The sequence below is a fragment of the Aulostomus chinensis genome, chromosome 9 (genome assembly GCF_037954235.1).
Source record: "Aulostomus chinensis isolate RoL2024-O1b breed Wild chromosome 9, RoL_Achi_v1.0, whole genome shotgun sequence".
In the NCBI taxonomy this organism is placed as follows: Eukaryota; Metazoa; Chordata; class Actinopteri; order Syngnathiformes; family Aulostomidae; genus Aulostomus; species Aulostomus chinensis.
The window spans coordinates 17,039,073-17,058,163 of NC_141328.1; the positions used below are offsets into that span (position 1 = coordinate 17,039,073).

The 19,091-nt window shown below is 43.6% G+C and overlaps 1 protein-coding gene across 3 annotated transcripts in view; it reads right to left on the bottom strand.

Moving 5' to 3' along the window:
- Positions 1–18,462, bottom strand: part of snphb (syntaphilin b) — a 31,841-nt gene extending 13,379 nt beyond the window's left edge. For all 3 annotated transcript variants that reach the window (XM_086214011.1, XM_086214010.1, XM_086214009.1), the window contains exon 1: positions 18,325–18,462. The gene's annotated coding sequence lies outside the window, so the exon portion shown is untranslated. The remainder of the gene's footprint in view (positions 1–18,324) is intronic.
- Between the last annotated feature and the right edge of the window lie 629 nt (positions 18,463–19,091).

Consider the following 19,091-nt stretch of genomic DNA (forward strand, 5'->3'; position numbering starts at 1 on the left):
GTTCTGTCTGTAATCTGCTTCGAGTCTAATCAAAACTTTTGCAGTGGATTTCAGAGAGCCCGTATGACACTGAGCTAACTTAGCTAACAGGCTAGTTTGTATATTCAAAAAGAAAACCACGGTTATCATATTTGGAATCTGAGAAATGTCATTCTGTTTAAATATGATTACATATTCATCAGTTTATCAACTTGATATGACATATAATCATCATTTTTATCAATATAATATGTAATACAATGATGTGTATCAATTTGACAGGAAACAGCTAGTCTCTAGCCACCCTTAAAGAAACACATTTCCTCGGTGTGGACACTAGGAGGCGTCATCTGTATGTTTACGGGTTTATGGACACCTGTCACACACGTACGTAGAAACTGGGGGTAAAGTATCCAACGTCTCATGTTTAGCCACGACAAGGACATGCAAACCTAATGATTCGCCAACTTAATCCAACCACGGACGATCAGCAATGAACGTTCGGTCACACACAGACAGGTGAGGCCTCGCTAGCATGGCTAGTTTCTAGCATCGGTCAGTGCCGCCGTCAAACACCCCCCTACGTCAGTGATTGTCGGCTGATGCACTGAAGGGTTTTGTTCCTGCTACTCAGGGAGTACAGTAAAAATAGTACCTGAGACTGAAAAAGCACTAAGAGGTGAAATGAGGCGAATGGTAAATAATTTACCACACACACACACACAAGTTAGTGGACTCTTGCGTGACAAGTTTGTGTTTATGTGTGTAAGTCTACTTCCAGCAAGGTATCTGGCATCTGTAGAGACGTTTCAGTCCCATTTGTTGAGGTGTAACGATAACAAGTGCGACATCTAGCACAGAGTTCGGGGGACAGGAAATAAGTGTGTGATCATTTTCACGCACAATGTCATAATTTCTCAATGTGAGCTAAAGCTACGATCAAATCTGAAGTCCGGTCTCGTCATAAACCTCCTCCGTTCCCAACAGGAAGCAACCAGTGAGCAGATGACAGCGAAAGATTTGATTTGGCACAAAAAGCTTGAAGAGAAAAACAGTAAAAACATTAACGATACAAGACTGCGTACAGAATCATCTCAAGAGGCCGAGAACTATTCTACCCATAAGCCATTGCAAACAACATATCCAACCCATCACTGATTGAAATAACTACATTTCATGACCGACTTAGAATTTTGTTGTTACTAGCTAACTTGTCACTTATGTAAAAGAATGCATCATGAAAACATTTTTCTACATGAAATTTAAATGTGATTAAGAGGCAAGAAAACACAAAGCCATGCATTTCAACCAGTGAGTTAAACGGTTATCTTATATAATGTCTAGTCAAATAAAGTATTACTTGAATTTCTTTCATGACTGATGAATTGACAGTTTTATGCTCCACAGTGCGACACTGAGGCAGCGGGGCGGCAGCATGTGCTCCAGCAGCTCTGGCTACTGTCGCAACAGATTTAACCACATCACAGCACATCATGAAGGATTTATTAGGTTAGGACTGTTACATAACAACATCCCAACATCTCCAGTCTCTTTCTCTCTGTCACACACACTCGCGCGTGCGTGCGCACACACACATTTCTCTGGATGGAACCTCAGAGCAGGTAGAGAAAAGAGAGGGTGACAGGAGTGGTGAGGGGGGGGAGAGAGAGAGAGGATGACCAATGAGATGAGAGGACAAGGAGGTGGGTGTGTGTGTCAGGGATAGTCGGAATCTGATGAAGACTGAGCAGATGAAGAGGGGGTCACCAGTTTGACAGTAGATGGACAGCAAAGACAGTCAAGAAGATGAAAGTCTTCAGCATTTTTAACAACCACCACTAGATGGCGGTACAGCAGCTCTGCCACCATCTTGGACTGAAGATGTCATGGAAACAAAAGAGAAGTAACATCAACAAGATGACTGAAGAGGATTCTTTCATCCCACAAAAAGCCTTTGTTGTGTCTGCAGCAGAGGAGACGCTGCAGTGACTCCAGGATCATGTGACCTTGACTCATCGCTCTGGATATCTCAAGCAAATATTCTGGAGCGTTGGTGTGTCTCAGCCCGGCCCAGGAGACCAAAAGAGCTATTCTGTAGGACAGAGTAGTCTGCATGCAACTCACGACTTGCACCTCGGATGTCAGACAGGGAGGAAGTGTGTGTGTGTGTGTGTGTGTGTGTGTGTGTGTGTGTGTGTGTGTGTGTGTGTGTGTACTGGAAAGTGTGACTCACAACAGCTGCACTGGGGTCATCATGAAGAAACAGGCAATCAGAGTATTGTTGGGCATCCCCGGGGTCTACCACTCTGAGTCACTGCTGTTACTGTGGGTACTTGTACTTGCTCCATCGTGAGGACTGCAACAAGACTTTCAACAACTGTATTTTTGGTCAGTCCTCACAACTTCAAAGGGCTTGAAGGTTAAGACTTGGACTTATGATCATGTTTATACTTAGGTTCTGGTTAGTTTTTGGGTCAGGGTTAGGCATTTAGTTTTGGTTTAAGATAAGGTAAGGGGCTGCGAAGCAGCCTGAGGAGTTACTTCTAAAATGAGACGTATCAAAAATTACTAGTTACTTTAATTTGAAAGTAAAAAGCAACTTTACAGTACTCTTTCTGTGTAGAGTAATAAGTGACTAACTGCACTACTTTTGTGTGACCTTTACCAAAATAACCACCGAGGTATGACCGGGAAATAATAATAGAAACTCATGATTTATTACCTCATTTATGAATACTTTAGTCCCCAAAACATCCATCCATCCATCATCCGCTTATTCCTTACAAGTAAGGGTCTTGGGGGGGCTGGAGCCTATCCCAGCGTCAACGGGCGAGAGGCAGGGTTCACCCTGGACAGGTCACCAGTCCATCGCAGGGCCAACACATAGAGACAGACAACCATTCACACTCACATTCACACCTACAGTCAATTTAGAGTATCAATCAGCCTCGTCCCCTCTTGATGTCTTTGGACTGTGGGAGGAAGCTGGAGAACCAGAGAGAACCCACACAGGCACAGGGAGAACATGGAGACTCACACAGAAAGATCCTGTGCTGGAGCCGGGACTCGAACCCAGAACCTTCTTGCTGTGAGGCCACAGTGCTGACCACTGCACCACTGTGCAGCCTTCCCCAAAACATGAGGATGGAATTTTATGTCAGTAATTTGAGATTTATCAAATTATAAAGAGGGCGGCACGGTGGTGCAGTGGTTAGCAATGTTGCCTCACAGCAAGAAGGTTCCGGGTTCGAGTCCAGCACGGGATCTTTCTGTGTGGAGTCTCCATGTTCTCCCTGTTCCTGTGTGGGTTCTCTCTGGTTCTCCAGCTTCCTCCCACAGTCCAAAGACATCAAGAGGGGACGAGGCTGATTGATACTCTAAATTGACCGTAGGTGTGACTGTGAGTGTGAATGGTTGTCTGTCTCTATGTGTTGGTCCTGTGATGTACTGGTGACCTGTCCAGGGTGAACCCCCCCTCTTGCCTGAAGACTGCCCCCGCAACCCTTAACAGGAATAAGTGGTAAAAAATGGACGGATGGATGAAAATGATAAAGAGAAACAGGAAATTCTATTCTCGGTTTACTCTAATATGTCAACAAAATCAAGTTTTTCTTCATTCTTCCTGTGTCTATAGAGATGATCAAGTACACCATAATTTGCATCTGCATCTGCATCTGTACAACCACCAAAACAACCAAAATGATCTGAATCCGTACTCAAAAATGGCCATTTATTAGAAAAAGCCTCAGATTAAGCTTTAGACCACTGTTTTTAAACATCCATCTATCCATCAATTTTCTACCTCATCCTGTTCAGGGTCGCGGGGACTGGAGCCTGTACATTACTGGAAATATTAAGGGCTGTTTGAAGGTCAAGACTTGGGTTTCAGGGTCAGGGTTGATGTTAGGTTCTGGTTAGTTTTTAGGGACACACATTTAATTTTGATGGTTAAGGTTAGGGTAAGGGGCTAGGGAAGGCATTATGTAAATGACAGTCCTCACAAAGATACAGTTGGGATGTGCGCGCCTTTGACTGTCAAGAGTTAGTTCACAAAGTAAAGGCAACTTTAACTTTAAAGGGCTATTTGAAGGTTACGGGCGAAGGAGTGTGTGTGTGTGTGTGTGTGTGTGTGTGTGTGTGTGTGTGTGTGTGTGTGTGTGTGTGTGTGTGTGTGTGCATGCCCAGCATGGTGTTAGGATACTGACAGCTTCACACCAGGTCATGATAAGTGCTAATTACTGAGGCCGTCCCTGTGTGTTTGAGCTACGAGGAGCAAGAGTGACGCAGCACAGTCTATTCACATCTTTACAGGACACAAATGCCATCAGACAGTTCATCAATGTCACTCGAACACTGCACTGCTCTATTTTAGTAAGATGGTGGCCTACTGGTAAGTGTTACAACGTGAGTGGATAAATTATCCAATTATCTGTCAACGTGCAGTATGTCTGGGGCTTTCTATGCCTCCCAGCTGGGCTCATCCAAACACTGACCCACCAGGAGCATCAGCACCAGCATCACCACTCAGGAAGTGGAAGATAGCGCACACGTGTAGAAAGTGTGCCAAGTATGTCTTCTGCACCATATAAAAAAAAATCCTAATAATAGATTTTTGTTTTTTGGTGCCCTTCAAAGCCTTTTCTGCTCCTCATTTTGTCCTTTGTTGAATGTTTACTGTCAAAAGGTTAGTTGGCTCCTGCTTTGCACACAGTACATATGTGTTAGGTACCCTCACAAAGGTGTCTGGGGTATTTCTTGATGCTAATCGTGCGCTATTTAGCATGCATGTTATTCAACACAAGTTAGCACACATTTCCTATAAGCCTCATTATTGTCCTTTTTTTAGTGCAATAAATACAACAAAAACATAAAGATGCGACCAAGAGTTTATCTTCCTGTCTACTGAGCATATAATTTCAGATTTTATTACAATGTCAGGTAAAATGGAATTTTTTTCTTTTGTATTTAAGGCATAGCTTCACCTTGTTCCTTCCAGACGTGTTGCAGTAAGTGTGTGACTTCACTTCCAGTTACTGTGTGATGCTAAACGTAGAGTTTTGATGTGCTAGCTGAAGTCTTATCATCCTTGCTGATTCATAATTATGCAAATTGATCTACCTGTGAAAACTACATAATTAATTGCATAACTTGGCTGACGCATTAAAAGACCACCTGTCTCGCAGCAACAGTCTTCCTGCCTCTTTCTGCCTTCTTACCTCCCCATCCCAAGTTAGCCATGGCTCCTCCCTCTGTCATGATCCTTGTCTTGTTCCTGTTTTATTTTGTAGTGAGGCTGCATCCGAATTGCCAAGTGGCAACCTACGTCCTACTGCTACGACCTACCGCTACAGCCTACTCCTACAACCTGAACACGGCGGCACCATTCGGACACCCTAGAAGATTGGTGGTGAAGCACGACCTCTGCTGGCAGAGCACAGGTACCACAAATAGGTAGACAGCACCAACGAAAGCCCCCACCTGCTGGCCTGGCTGTTGTACTGCACTCCACTCTGAACGCACCTTTCACTCATTCTTTATTATTAAGCACATTAATGCACCTGTGAGTCATCAACAATGACTATAAATGTTGGTGTTGCATAAGAATGGGAGACTGTTGGTGGCGCAAACTTGGCTTGTGGGTCCACAAGTTTTTAGGGGACGAAGAAGAAGTCCATGGTGCATTGTGGGCCATAGGTTGCTCCGTAGGATGCACCTGAACCGACCTACAATGTGGGCGTGTTTATGCTGGAATTTAGGTTGCAAAGTAGGTCGCTATTTGCGCCAGTTGTGGTTTCGGACAGCCTACGACCTACTCTGAGACCTACGATCCAACCTACTTGGCAATTCGGACGCAGCCTTGGTGCCCTGTGTTCCCTCCCGTGATTACCTCACGTGTCTCACCTGTGTCTTGTTCCCCCAGTGTTTTTAACCTCTGGTGTTTGCCATTGTCTCTTGTTGGATCACTTTTAGTCTCTGTGGATATCTTTGCTTCATGCTCTACTTTTCCTCCCTCATGTTCCCAGCTCCTCCATGTTCCCATTTGAGGGGGGGGGGGGAGGGGCTGGAGCCTATCTCAGCAGTCTGACCAGTCCATGGCAGGGCCAGCACATAGAGACAGACAGCCATTCACACTCACAGTCACACCTACAGTCAATTTAGAGTCGCCGATTAACCTAACTTGGACTGTGGGAGGAAATACGTGGAGAGAACCGACGCAGGCACAGGGAGAACATACAAACTCCACAAACCTCTGTGCCCTGCCTCTTATTTAAATTCTATTTTTGATCTAACAGATCAAGATATCCACACAAAGAATTGTTCAAGCATGAACATGTACATGCATTATGTCTTGGCTGAATGTAATAGCTTCCTGGAGTCAAATTCTATCAATGTATTCATACTCCATATTATTATTGGGTGGATTTTCTACACTTAGGACACAGCCATTTCAACCACTTCCCATGATTCCAGGTAATTTTACTGAGCTAAGCTGTCTGCCTCTTCAACCACACACATATCGATCCTGTCAGATTCCCTTAAAATACTGATAAGGATTTTGATATTCTATTGTCACAGTGTCTTAGAGCTCTCTGGCATTTCCCTTGTCTGTCAAAGGTCAGCTAAACACATTTCTATTCCTGGAATCAACCCTGTGTTTCATATCAGAATATGAGCAGATTTAAATAATAGATCTGATCTGCAGGCTAAACGCAGGGCTGCATGTCTCCCTCTGACTACAGCACGATTATGACAGTCTCATATCTGGATGCACTGCACAGTCAGCAGCTTCTGTTCGCACGCTGCCTGGAAACACGAGCCAACACCTGCGTTTCTAGAAATGCTGCCAACTGTGCAGACACTGATGATGAGCTGGAATTGAACGGTGACGGTTGCAAAAACTGACACGTTCCTTCATCAATTTCAACTTGATGTGTGAAAAGTTTAAGGGAAATGGATTCATGAAAAAAAAAACAAACAAGAAGAACTTTCTGAAAGGTGTCAGATCAACACACCTGCTACTTCTGATCCTGCTGTCCTGAAACTCTCCTTCCCTGCCGAATGTATCGCACCACCTGAACTTCAGATATGTCGTCCTGATTTTTCCAATTAAAGGCTGGATGTAACGTGCTTCTGCAACATGCCGCGCACAACTGTTCACAAGCAATTTCCTGGTGCGTTCAAGTGCTCATTGTGAACCCAGGAATCTACTCTGTTTATTCAAATAAGACAACAGGATTTTTTTTTTTTTTTTTTTTTGGAGCTGAAATTTACAGTAATACGTGATCACTCAGGATTAATTACAAAATTAAAACATTAGTATTTCATTTAATTTTGGAGAGGATAAAAACAAATATGCTTGCTACTGACATAAGAAATGCATGAAAACTAGATTAGAGGAGTGCTTTCTTAACAGTTAAAATGATTTCTAAATTTGAATTAATTCATTTGCGGTGTGGAAAAAGTATCAGGGTGTTTGTAATTGTGTTACCACATTGTGGTTTACATGTGCAAATACACATGCGAGGTTACATATCTGGATCTTTTGCAAATCTACCTGACACGAAGCTGGAAGCAAAGATAAGCTTTGGTCTAAATAACACAAAATATATGAAACTGAATTAGTGGTCGGGTGTGTGTGTGTGTGTGTGTGTGTGTGCAATTTTTGGTCTCATAAGACTGCAGCAATCATATCAGAGGAAAGCACGTGGACCCCTCCGAAAGTCTGAGAAAAAGCTTGCAAGCTAAAAATATCACTTGTTTGCTAAAAAAAATCCTTTAATGGGAGCTTCCTGGTGGGTGGAGCTTGTGCTATTTTCCCCACACATCTGTTGTACATCACGCACACACACACACACACACACACACACAGGCCGCCACGCTGCAGATCAAAGCTTCATCTGCTGTCCTGTGGTTGTTAAACGCGTAGTCCTGCCATCTTCTTTACTCGTGCGACAAAGTAAACAAATCAGCCGATGAATAATTTGAAAATAGACATTCTGCTGAAGTGGGACACTCAAGTTTGACATAAAGCAACCCTTAAAAGAGCATGAGTGGTGTGTGATGGTTTTCCTCCATGCTCAAAAAGTACTTGTATAATTAGGAGGGTCATCCGAATGCTACTCGAAGGACAAAGGTTCCTTCAGTTTGAATTTAACCACCAAACGGAGTTGGATTCCTCTTAGAGCTGATTTGTCTGACTGTTAATGCTGACTGACGTGCATCTCACCCAGAAATAAAAGTTGGTCTTGATGACGATAATAACAATAATAATAATAATAGCTTGTATGCTGATATTATTGGCGCAAAAACATGTTTACATTTTGTACACACTGACAAGCACATTTACTGTAAGCACAATTAATTTAAAAAAGTAATCTGTTTCTTTCTTGAGTCCTTAATTCATTGTTACCCCACTGCTTAACTAAGGGACTTAAGCAAAAGGTGGGTCAAAATAAATACTGCCCATCAGACCAATACGGATGACGTGCATCCCTACTTCCTTCCACCTAGCCAGAGGTACTCGCCAGCGCAGTGAGACACTTCCCACACAGACACCTCGGTGGAGCTGTCAGCAGCTCCTCCGTCCAATCAGAGGCAGGGGAGTTAGTCAGACGTTGTCAAAGCAACCAGTCGGTCCTCATTTCTGACAAAAAAACCCAAACATCTTTTTCTTGCCCCTAACAACACATCCATGTGCCATCGTCTCTATGGATGTAAGTGTGACGTCCCGCTAATCAGTGGCATCAAGAGCACCCCCCACCCCCCCAGTTATGTTTTTGTTTGCTATTTTAGGCATTGCTATACCCTGAAAGCAGTACATTTTCATTTTTGAAGCTTTCAAAATAAATTGTTTTTGTTATTTGGAATCCATGTTGAGGGAAATCTTTGCTTGGGAATGAGAGGAGGGCAACACCTTGTGTCACGCCGCTGACATAAGAGGAAGACTTATGATGAGCACTTCATGTGGATGTGCTCGCTGGTGCGTGATGCTGCGGTTCTGTTTGACCAGTGGGACTCTAGTTGCAATTGTAAATGCCAGCAAAGTGGGTCTGCTCCTAATGGGAGACACAAACCACAGGAGCGGATAGAATTTCACCAGACTCAGTGGCTGAGTCTTGAAATGCTGCAGTGGCGCTGCTGGACACACGTGTACTGTACATGTGTGCAAGTAAACCAGACTGTTTGATCTGGGAAAAGTTGGGTGTCCATTTAATTGTCATTTGAATATGAAGCTAATAATGTGAATGAAAGGGAGGGAGAGGGGTGTACTGCAAAACCAGATTAGTGGGTCAGTGAGGTATGCTGAGACGAAAGCCGGGGTTTTCAATGTCACGAAGGTGGCTCTATTTTAACCTGGCTAGATCACCATGGTAACTGATGCCGGCAAACTTAACCTGGTCCGGAGCAGGTTATGATCTGAGTTTTGTCTTAAATCGGCTATAAAAAGCGCTGCCATTTCACTAACCAGCTCTTATGAAAATGGCATCACCAGTTTTGAATAATTCGAAGGGCCTCGGCACAATTATTGTGCAAGGTTCTCTTCGGAGGGAGAGAGTATTTCCAAATCGGAGTGATCCGCTATCTCTTCCTGACGTTCGTCCCAGTGAACGCTACAGATTCCCAGCTGAGTGAATACTTTATTTATACCAAACTGCTGAGGCCACATAAGCACTAATGTAGACAAATTTTGAAAAAAAAGAAAGAAAACAGGTAGTCTATTGGTATTTATCACCGATAACATTCAATCTATAAAATAAATTTGACTTTGATTTGGCCAAAATCTAAAGTGTTCCCACTTATCCTTTATTATGGGACTGTCAGACCTAAATGTACTTGAGTATAATGTTTAAACCTGGTGCTTCAAGCTTAACATTTAAGAGCTTTGGATGTGGGAGGCACAGAGTGAATTGAGTGGTAAAATAAATATCGAAATTTACGGCTTCACATGATCGGCAATTTTCTGCTGTCTCCCTTATTTGCAGCAACTGTGTTGCTTTTTGCTGTCGTACTTGTTTGATATTGTTCATGACACTCCATAATAGTCACTTCTTGACAAAAGTAGGCGGCACCTGATCCATCCATTTCCAAAGAGTCACATGACGCATTCAACACCCTTTTTATGGGGACGCGCACAGAGCCTGAAGCACAAAGTCTGAATTGGCAAAGACAGATCCTATCCACCGTCGTCCAGTTATTTCTGATTGCGAGTTTAGGGTTTGTCGAACCAGCTTATGGAAAGAAAGCCTGGCCATGCTGAACTCGCTTCGTAGTACACCCCTCTGGTGCGTTTCAATCAGTTGGTCTGGAGTAAATAAAACAGAATATGTAATTTCCCCAGAAGATGGCGCTATAGGATGCCACAGATGGCTGCAACAGAGAAGGAGAAAGAGGAGCCGTCTATCGCCCATGAAATTGGAATGGTTTTCGGTAGGATAAATCACAGTAGTTCTCAAAGAGATTTGTGAAGAGTTTTCTTTGAGGAACAAATCAAGAATCGAAATTAAAAAAAAAAAATCAAGAATCTAGAAGCACAAATCAAGCCGAACGGTCTATAATCCACAAATTGTATTCAAGGTTGGAACAACCCATATTTCCTCTGATTTGGTTCTCATTCAAGGTAGTCCAGAACTTTAAATGTTGCAGTTTGGTTTGAGTGGTTTTAGCTCAAACCAAAGTGTTTGTGGGGAACTGAGCGGACGGGTAGATAAAGAGAAGTGGACTATGCTGGACGATGTACTTGAGCATTTGTAAACCAACATTTTTGGACAGTTTTGCTGCTGTTAGCCATCGGTCTCTATTAGCTTGGAGCTAAATACACGTTGTTGGTTCCATCTGCATTCTGGAGTCACCAGGAAGTCGATGCATCAACTAGAGATGCGGTTCGCACTGCTCTAGGCCGATTCCAACTTCCGATTTTTTTGTTAGTGTGAGCTGCTGAAATTCTACAGAAAATGAGCTGTTGTATATCCAGCTGTGACTGAATATCTTTTACGAACGGAACAAAAGCAGTTAAATGCAACAACCAATGAAGGATAGGACAGGCTGCGGTGCTTGGCTCCGAGCTCTGCCTACGAGCCTTAGCCGCATTCCCTTCGTCAGCTTTCTCAAACCCTGCAGGCTCAACGGGGTGATGGATTGTGAAGTGTGTGATTAGGTTTGCTGTTTGTTTTGGCTCACCCATTTTTACCTCGCATTTCACAAAGTGAGACCCTGCCCCGATCATGTAGATCCTCCACACAACTGCAATCTGCCCGCCAGCTTTGTCAACTTGCTCAGATCCTGCTGTTTTGGTCGTTGTCTCTTGATTTATGCATTTCTATCACCTGCACGCGGAGCACATGTTGGTACTGTGTCCTTCTTCAGGTCTGTTTTTGTGATTGCTACCCTGCATGAGGTGTTATATTTTGAAAACTAACCAGATATACTATGCCATTCCCGAGGAGATTTCCAGTCTGGCTGGATATTCTACATGCAGATCGGCACTCTGTCCGTCAAAACCACACTGACTGGTTAGCAACCAGAAATGCAGTGGGTAAAATATGTACTGAACATGTCACCATTTTTCCCAGTAAATATATTTCTTAAGTGAAAGTGAAATTTTCACCAGATGTCAGTAACAACCCACACGTAGAAAGAAATCAAACCTTAGAAGTGAATAAATTGTGAAATCACATGGAATGACACAGGGAAAAGGTATTGAGCACACTTACTCGAATTTAATACTTCGTACAAAAGCCTTTGTTGGTAATAACAGCTTGAAGTCGCCTCCTGTGTGGAGAAACTAGTTGCATGCAATGCTCAGGAGTGATTTTGGCCCATTCTTCCACACAAACACTCTTCAAATCTTCAAGGTTCAGTAGACCTCTTCTATGAGCCCTGACCTTTAGTTCTTCTCATAAGTTTTCTATTGGATTCAAGTCAGGTGATTGGCTGAGCTGTTCTAGCAACTTTATTGTCTTTCTCTGAAACAAAGTGAGGACTTCCTTGGCTGTGCGTTTGGGATCATTGTCCTGCTTAAGTGTCCACCCTTGTTTCATCTTCATCATCCTGGTAGAGGGCAGCAGATTTTTATCAAGAATGTCTTGGTACAGTTCTCCACTCACTCTTGGTTCATTTATATGAGGTTAGCCAGTGCCATATGCTGAAAAACAGCCCCACACCACAAGGTTCCACCTCCAAACTTCAGTTGATGCGGTGTTTGCAGGTGAGGTGCAGTGCCCTTTGACCTCCAAACATGCTGTGTATTAAGGCATCCCAAGAGATCAATTTTGGTCTCCCCTGACCAGACGTATCCTCCCACTATTCCACAGGCTTGTCTAAATGTTGTGCTGCAAACTTTAAACAAGCTTCTACATGTTTTTTCTTCAGCAGTGGAGTTTTTCGTGGTGAGTGTACATGCAGGCCATGGCTGCTGGGTGCGTTACTTAGTGTTTTCTTTGAAGCACTTGTACCTGCTAATTCCAGGTCTGTCTGAAGCTCTCCATTAGGGGTCCTTGGATCTTGGACAACTTTTCTGATAATTCTTTTAACTGAAATCTTGCGAGGAGCACCTGGTTATGGTGAAATGATGACCCTATTATGGTCATAACAGTGCTCACTGGAGCATTCAGAAGTTTAGAAATCCTTCTGTAACCAGTGCCTTCAGTCTATTTCACAACAATAAGGTTGCAAAGGTCTTGAGAGATCGTTTTGGTTTCACCTATCATGAGACGTTTCTTGTGTGACACCTTGGCAATGACACACCTTTTCATAGCCCATCCGTTGGAACTGAACCAGCTGATATTAATTTGCACTGCCAAGTGGCAGGATTGCTTTCTAATTACTGATAGATTTCAGCTGGTGTCTTGGCTTTCCGTGCCTTTTTGGGCCTCCATTTCTTCATCTGTTCAATACCTTTTCCTTGTGTCGTTCCATGTTATTACACATAACTTCATTTATTGACATCCAAGGTCTGATTTCTTTGCATGTGTGGGTTGCATGGGTTGTTATTAACATCTGGTGAAAATTTCATCTTGGAGAGCTCCTTTAGAAATGTATTTACCGAGAAAAATGGTGATTGTCATTTTATCCGCTGTACGTGACACTTAGCAGCCATTCCAGTCCCTGGCCGGGCATTCGATCCATCCCAAGAAAAAAAGAATGCCTTTGTGAGGCTTTGACACCTATTTGTGAGTAATTGAAGGCAAAATACACTTCTTTTGCATGAAGTCTCACTTCAAGCACGCATCACAAATACTGACTGTGCTGTACAGAAATGAAGACAACGTTTGGGAATATCTGTTACGGCACAGGCGGTGGAATATCTGTCACTCCAAAGTTAGCTTCTCTACGGTTGAGTTTATTAGAAAAAGGGATTCTCGTCTCCCATTCTACATTTTTAACCTCTCTAAAAAAAATGCCAAAAACCATCTTAACAACATGAAAACGCTTTTCCCCAATTTTCACCGTTCCCATCAACTTCTTCTAAAAAAAAATCTTTACATTAAATATGTTGATTGATGGAAACCCACCTTATGTCCCCAGAGAGTGTTGCCAAAATGTGAGATCAGGGTAATTAGAACCAATTGAGAAAAGTCCAACATGCACTCATCACCTCCCTTTGAGCTCTCTCACGCAGATACAGATGAGCTAGCTTAGCTGAGGCCAAGCAGATAACATCAATGAACACAGATGAGAAGCAGACACACTGAATGGAAACAGATAAAAAGGAGCGGTAGCACAGCGGACGGACACCATGAACAAAAGGCTCAAATGAAATCACCTTTCAAAATTCCAGAAAAACAAAGGCAGCATCTACATGTACACTGATGTTCCCTCGTCAGTCATAAAATGAAAACATTTAGAGTTAGACAAGCATCATGTACACAATATATTCGGGTCGGATTTTTGGAATTTAGCCTCAATCGAAATTCAGCATGTTACAATTTAGACGTGAGATATGCTGATATAAATTGGGTTTCTTTATAGCTGCATGAATAATCCCATCCATCCAACCACCAATTTTCTACCGGGGTTCACCCTGGTCAGGTCACCAGTCCATCACAGGACCAACACATAGAGACAGACAACCATTCACACTCACAGTCACACCTACGGTCAATTTAGAGTATCAATCAGCCTCGTCCCCTCTTGATGTCTTTGGACTGTGGGAGGAAGCTGGAGTACCAGAGAGAACCCACACAGGAACAGGGAGAACATGGAGACTCTACACAGAAAGATCCTGTGATGGAGCCGGGACTTGAACCCAGAACCTTCTTGCTGTGAGGCAACAGTGCTGACCACTGCACCACCGTGCTGCCATACATGCATAATTGTGTGAGGTTAATGCCACCATGTAGACGGCTAGCAAGCGTTACAAATTGTCTAACTTTCCCAAATTACAGTCAAACTTGTATTAATCATCAAACATTTCATAAAAACAAGCTCCTTTTTCATATACACACATTATTAGAGATCATAACAAAAGTTTCATGGTGTGTCACACCTTAACCACAATGGAGGGAAACAACATTTGACTTTAGTTGCACCTTTTGTCTTTCTAACAAGCAAGTTGGATTTTGCTGCTGCATGCAGAATTGTAACAGGGATATTCAATTAGCTGAACTGTAAAAACAGCTTTGTCAGAATATTTGCAATAACAGCAAAAACCAGAACAATAGTTGAAGTCTGAAGATGCTACACATCAAGCTAGCACAATGGCAAGTGCCATGTGCCACAAGTCGTAGTAGTAACCTGATACAAAAACTGTGACTCTAGACGCATAATCCAAATACGCAGTATAGATTTCCCAGGTGTGCTCCTGAATCCTGATACAGGCATTTTCCTGGCGTTAATCAGAAGTGAATGCCAACGCTAAAGGCCAACCCCCCAAAATCTAGCATGTGTTTTCAAGAGAAAATGGTTCAACCCATATAAAATCGACCAATTCTGATGACTGAATCAGATGTTTTGACCAGCCACCAGTACCAGATGCTAATATGACCCTTAAACGTTTACCAAAAACATACTTTTGTGAAGTTTTCTGTGGTGAATTAAAAAAAACAGAAAACACATCCGGGGTTGTTTTTACTTTAAAAAAAAAAAAAATTCTATATCGACTCAAGCGCTTTACACAACTCAGCTCACATCCGACAATTAATCAGGTCACTCCAAACATCTCACAGCACGGGTTTGTGATTTGTGAATGTCTGCTGGCTTAGCGCTTTTGCTAGCAGGCAGTGTGAGCCATTACTCTCCGAGGCAAGACAGGCAAAGTGCATTGATGGGAGGCAGGAGGTCGATGTTCACAATCACGTAAATAAAGCCTGACCAAGACGTACGTTAATCTCGCCGGTCACGATGAAGCTGTCGTGAAGGGACGGACCAAGACAGCAGCCAGCAGCTGTGTTTCGAGGTATGGCGGTAAAATGCTGTGACTGTCTGCTGATACAACCACATGTACTCAGCGTATCAGGCTTCCTAAACTCTCCTTTGAAAATTGTTCTTCGCCATTAGTCAGACTGCAATAAAAACCAACAAAAACCTTCCAACGGCTTCATTTGTGTCGGAGAAAGCTTTTCAAAGTTAAGGAAAGCTGCTTTTTTTTTTTTTTTTTTTTTGAACAGCGATAGGGATTTGAACCAGAATTTCTAAGCTTTGTGCTTAATCTCCTTTCTTGAAAAATTCTGCCCTTGAGCTACTTGGAAACATTTGGTCCTGAGAGTGTTTTCACACCTGCAAGTTCTTCTGTGCCGAATCAGTTGATTTCTGAACTTGAAGCATTTTCTCACAGGAAAAAAATCCAAGGATTAAAAATCTCTCTCTACAAACCATGTTTTCTCTGTTTCTTGGTCAGATCTGTGTGGATAAAGAGAAAAAATCAATACAAGAAGAAGGTTGACCGTTTTGGCCAACATGCGTTTCTATTGCCTTTTTCTGGCGCGTATCTTGTAAACACTTGAATATGTTTAATGAAAACTTGAGTTCACCTCGTTTTGGGTCAGGTCAAGTTTGGATGACATTCTCACCACAAACACACTTTACCAGAGTTTGTTTTGACTGCCAGGAACTAGACTGAGACCACATTCCAATAGGTCCCAGTTTTGCTGCACACTTGAATTGTTGTGGTCACACATCCACTACTAAGGAACCGGATCATGTGTTCAGACGCTCCAGGATTCCATTCAGCCGAATAAAACTGAAGGTTTGACATTAGGGGAAGGAGAAGAAACAAAAAAACAACTGTGAGATGGATCAAAACACGAGACTAGGACGATTCGGCATCAACAATTTCTAATGTAGATTTTTAAAAAAATGTTATTGGAGTGTTTCAGAAGGAAAAAGCAAGGTAGTAGCAGCGCCCGACTTTACGAAAAAACAGAAACAGAAATTGGCTTAACTAATCCATTTTCTTCTGTTAATTCCTGTTAAGGGTCGCGGGGGGGCTGGAGCCTATCCCAGCGGCTACGGGCGAGAGGCGGGGTTCACCCTGGACAGGTCACCAGTCCATCACAGGGCCAACACATAGAGACAGACAACCAGTCACACTCACAGTCACACCTACAGTCAATTTAGAGTATCAATCAGCCTCGTCCCCTCTTGATGTCTTTGGACTGTGGGAGGAAGCTGGAGTACCAGAGAGAACCCACACAGGAACAGGGAGAACATGGAGACTCACACAGAAAGATCCTGTGCTGGAGCTGGGACTCGAACCCGGAACCTTCTTGCTGTGAGGCGACAGTGCTGACCACTGCACCACCGTGCCGCCTTCTTTAGTTCTTGATTCACATTTTTTACAACCACATGAACACATTTTTTTAATCAAGTTTGCACTTTTACTTTAATCTCTGAGTGACTTCACCAGTGTGGCTGTCATGAATCCATATGAGCGAGAACCTTTGTCACTCGTGCGTGATACACAGTAAACGTGACCCCTGATTCTCATTCACTTAATGGAGCTACGACAGGTTTCCTTCCACCCGAATGTCTGATACAATCCAACCTATGAAGCGGCCAAACACACTCGCTAATTCTCCACAGGGCTACTTAGCTAACATTTGAACCGAGTGGTGCATGGATGAGTCATAAAACCTTAACGCGTATTAGCATTGTTTAACATCTGCTTCTAGCCGTTCCTTTCAATTTTGAAGATTTCAGCATCAAATTCTCCTGTGAATCTACAGCACTTTTTGTGGACTTAAAAAAAAAAAAACTTCGTCCAACATTCCATCGGCATGTACTGTAGTTGAGTAGATAAGGATTTGGGGGAACTACACCTTTAATGATCCCCTGAAACGAGAGCGGCGTTGCATTCTGCTGCACGGTGAACTCATCTGAACTCCACTGCAGTGTTTCAGCCGATGTTCCAAGGCACAGTAGTAACCCTGATTGTTATTACAATTATCACACGAAGGCAAATCGCATCCATACTGACACCAGGCAGCGAAAAGAAGTGCCAAGTCACCATGGCGACGGTCGCCACTTGTGTGGAGCGTGAGCAGGAGATCTGCCATTGGCTTGTGAGTGCTGAGGAAGAGGACAGAGGAGGTCCGCTGCTGACAAGATGGCCATGCTGCAAAGGACACGAGTGTCCTGAACTACGCAGAGGACAAAACTCAGAGGGAGTGTGTTTCTGTGTGTGTGTGTGTGTTGTGTTTCTGCTTGGAGTGTCAGGGAGTGAACAGAGTGTACAAGAACTCATGAGGTCCATGTGTCACCAACTGTGTTCGAGCACTTATTCCTCAAATACTGTTGCAGTGATGCTATGTGAGAAAGATCTGCATGACAGAGTCTCCAGGGGCGACTGGGTTCTGCATCCATTCATTCCAGGCTCCCGACTGCAATCCAAAGATGTGGAGGAAACACTGGAGTGTATCCAGTCAACACTGAGCTGACACAACAGGAAGCAGGATGGAGCTTTGATATCACTATTCAACAGCAAGCCACGCCAAGACAGAGCTTCTGATGGCTTTCACTGAAAACCCAAAATGCTGCAAGGTCAAACTGCTGCGCCAGGCAACCTGTCACGACTTTGGCACCTGCAAACACGGAGTTGAATGTACAACACACGTTCACTCACACGCGCGCGCGCGCGCACGCACACGCAAATGCAAGCAGCTGGCGAATATGAGATACCTTTAAGGAAGGAGGATGACAAACAGTTGTCTGCAGCTTCCCTCCATCAACTTCAGCATCACAACACACAGCAGCAAATAGTCGGAGCCCGGTGGAGGAGCAGCTAGACGTGGACACCTCCACAGTTCCTGCACGGTTCCTCCATTCATGCATTATTTTCTTGCTACGCATCCACTCTCTCCAGCTTCATCTCCATCAAAATGACACGGTAGAGTTCCGTCAGTCGCTTACCTGCGGCCCCTGTTAGTCCTCTCATGGCTCCATCGCCTCCATCTTCAATGTTTTGCTGCAGCTCTACGCCGCTGGATGCAGCGGTGGTCTTGGCTTAGACGCCCGGGGAGGAGGAGGAGGAGGAGAGGAGGGATAGAGGGTGGGTTGGGCCAGGGGGGGTGCAGGTGGTGAGCTGGGTGGCTGCCGCAGGAGGACACGCACACACGGGCGTATGGTCGGAGGCATCTGCGTCATGTTACGTCGGATTTTTAAAGAGAAACGCCACTCATTCGACTCAGAGGATCGACGGTGGAGTGCAGCAGAGTCATCCTGCAGGGTAACTCAGGGTCATGCTGCCAAATCCATCTGGATTTAGTAATCCCGCGTTAACGATCCTGAATCAGGTGTCCATATTACTGTTCAGTGATGAATGAATGAATGAAGGATCCAGTCCGTGTTCTGGTTGTATATTATATTACATACACATAGTTTCATATCTTCAAATATGATTAAAACTTTAGATGACAGAGATAATTTTATAGGCAGCACGGCGGTGCAGCGGTTAGCACTGTCGCCTCACAGCAAGAAGGTTCCGGGTTCGCGGAAGAAAATGGATGCGTAACTATCAGCGGGATGTATATTAAACTGACAGTTTTGTGTTTATATTATGGTGGCTGGAAACCTGAAATATAAGTAGTTGACTATATGTATATTATAGTGGGATTAAATGAAGTAGTTACACATATTATAGTGGGTTGTATATTCAGTCACACATAAATTATAGATAG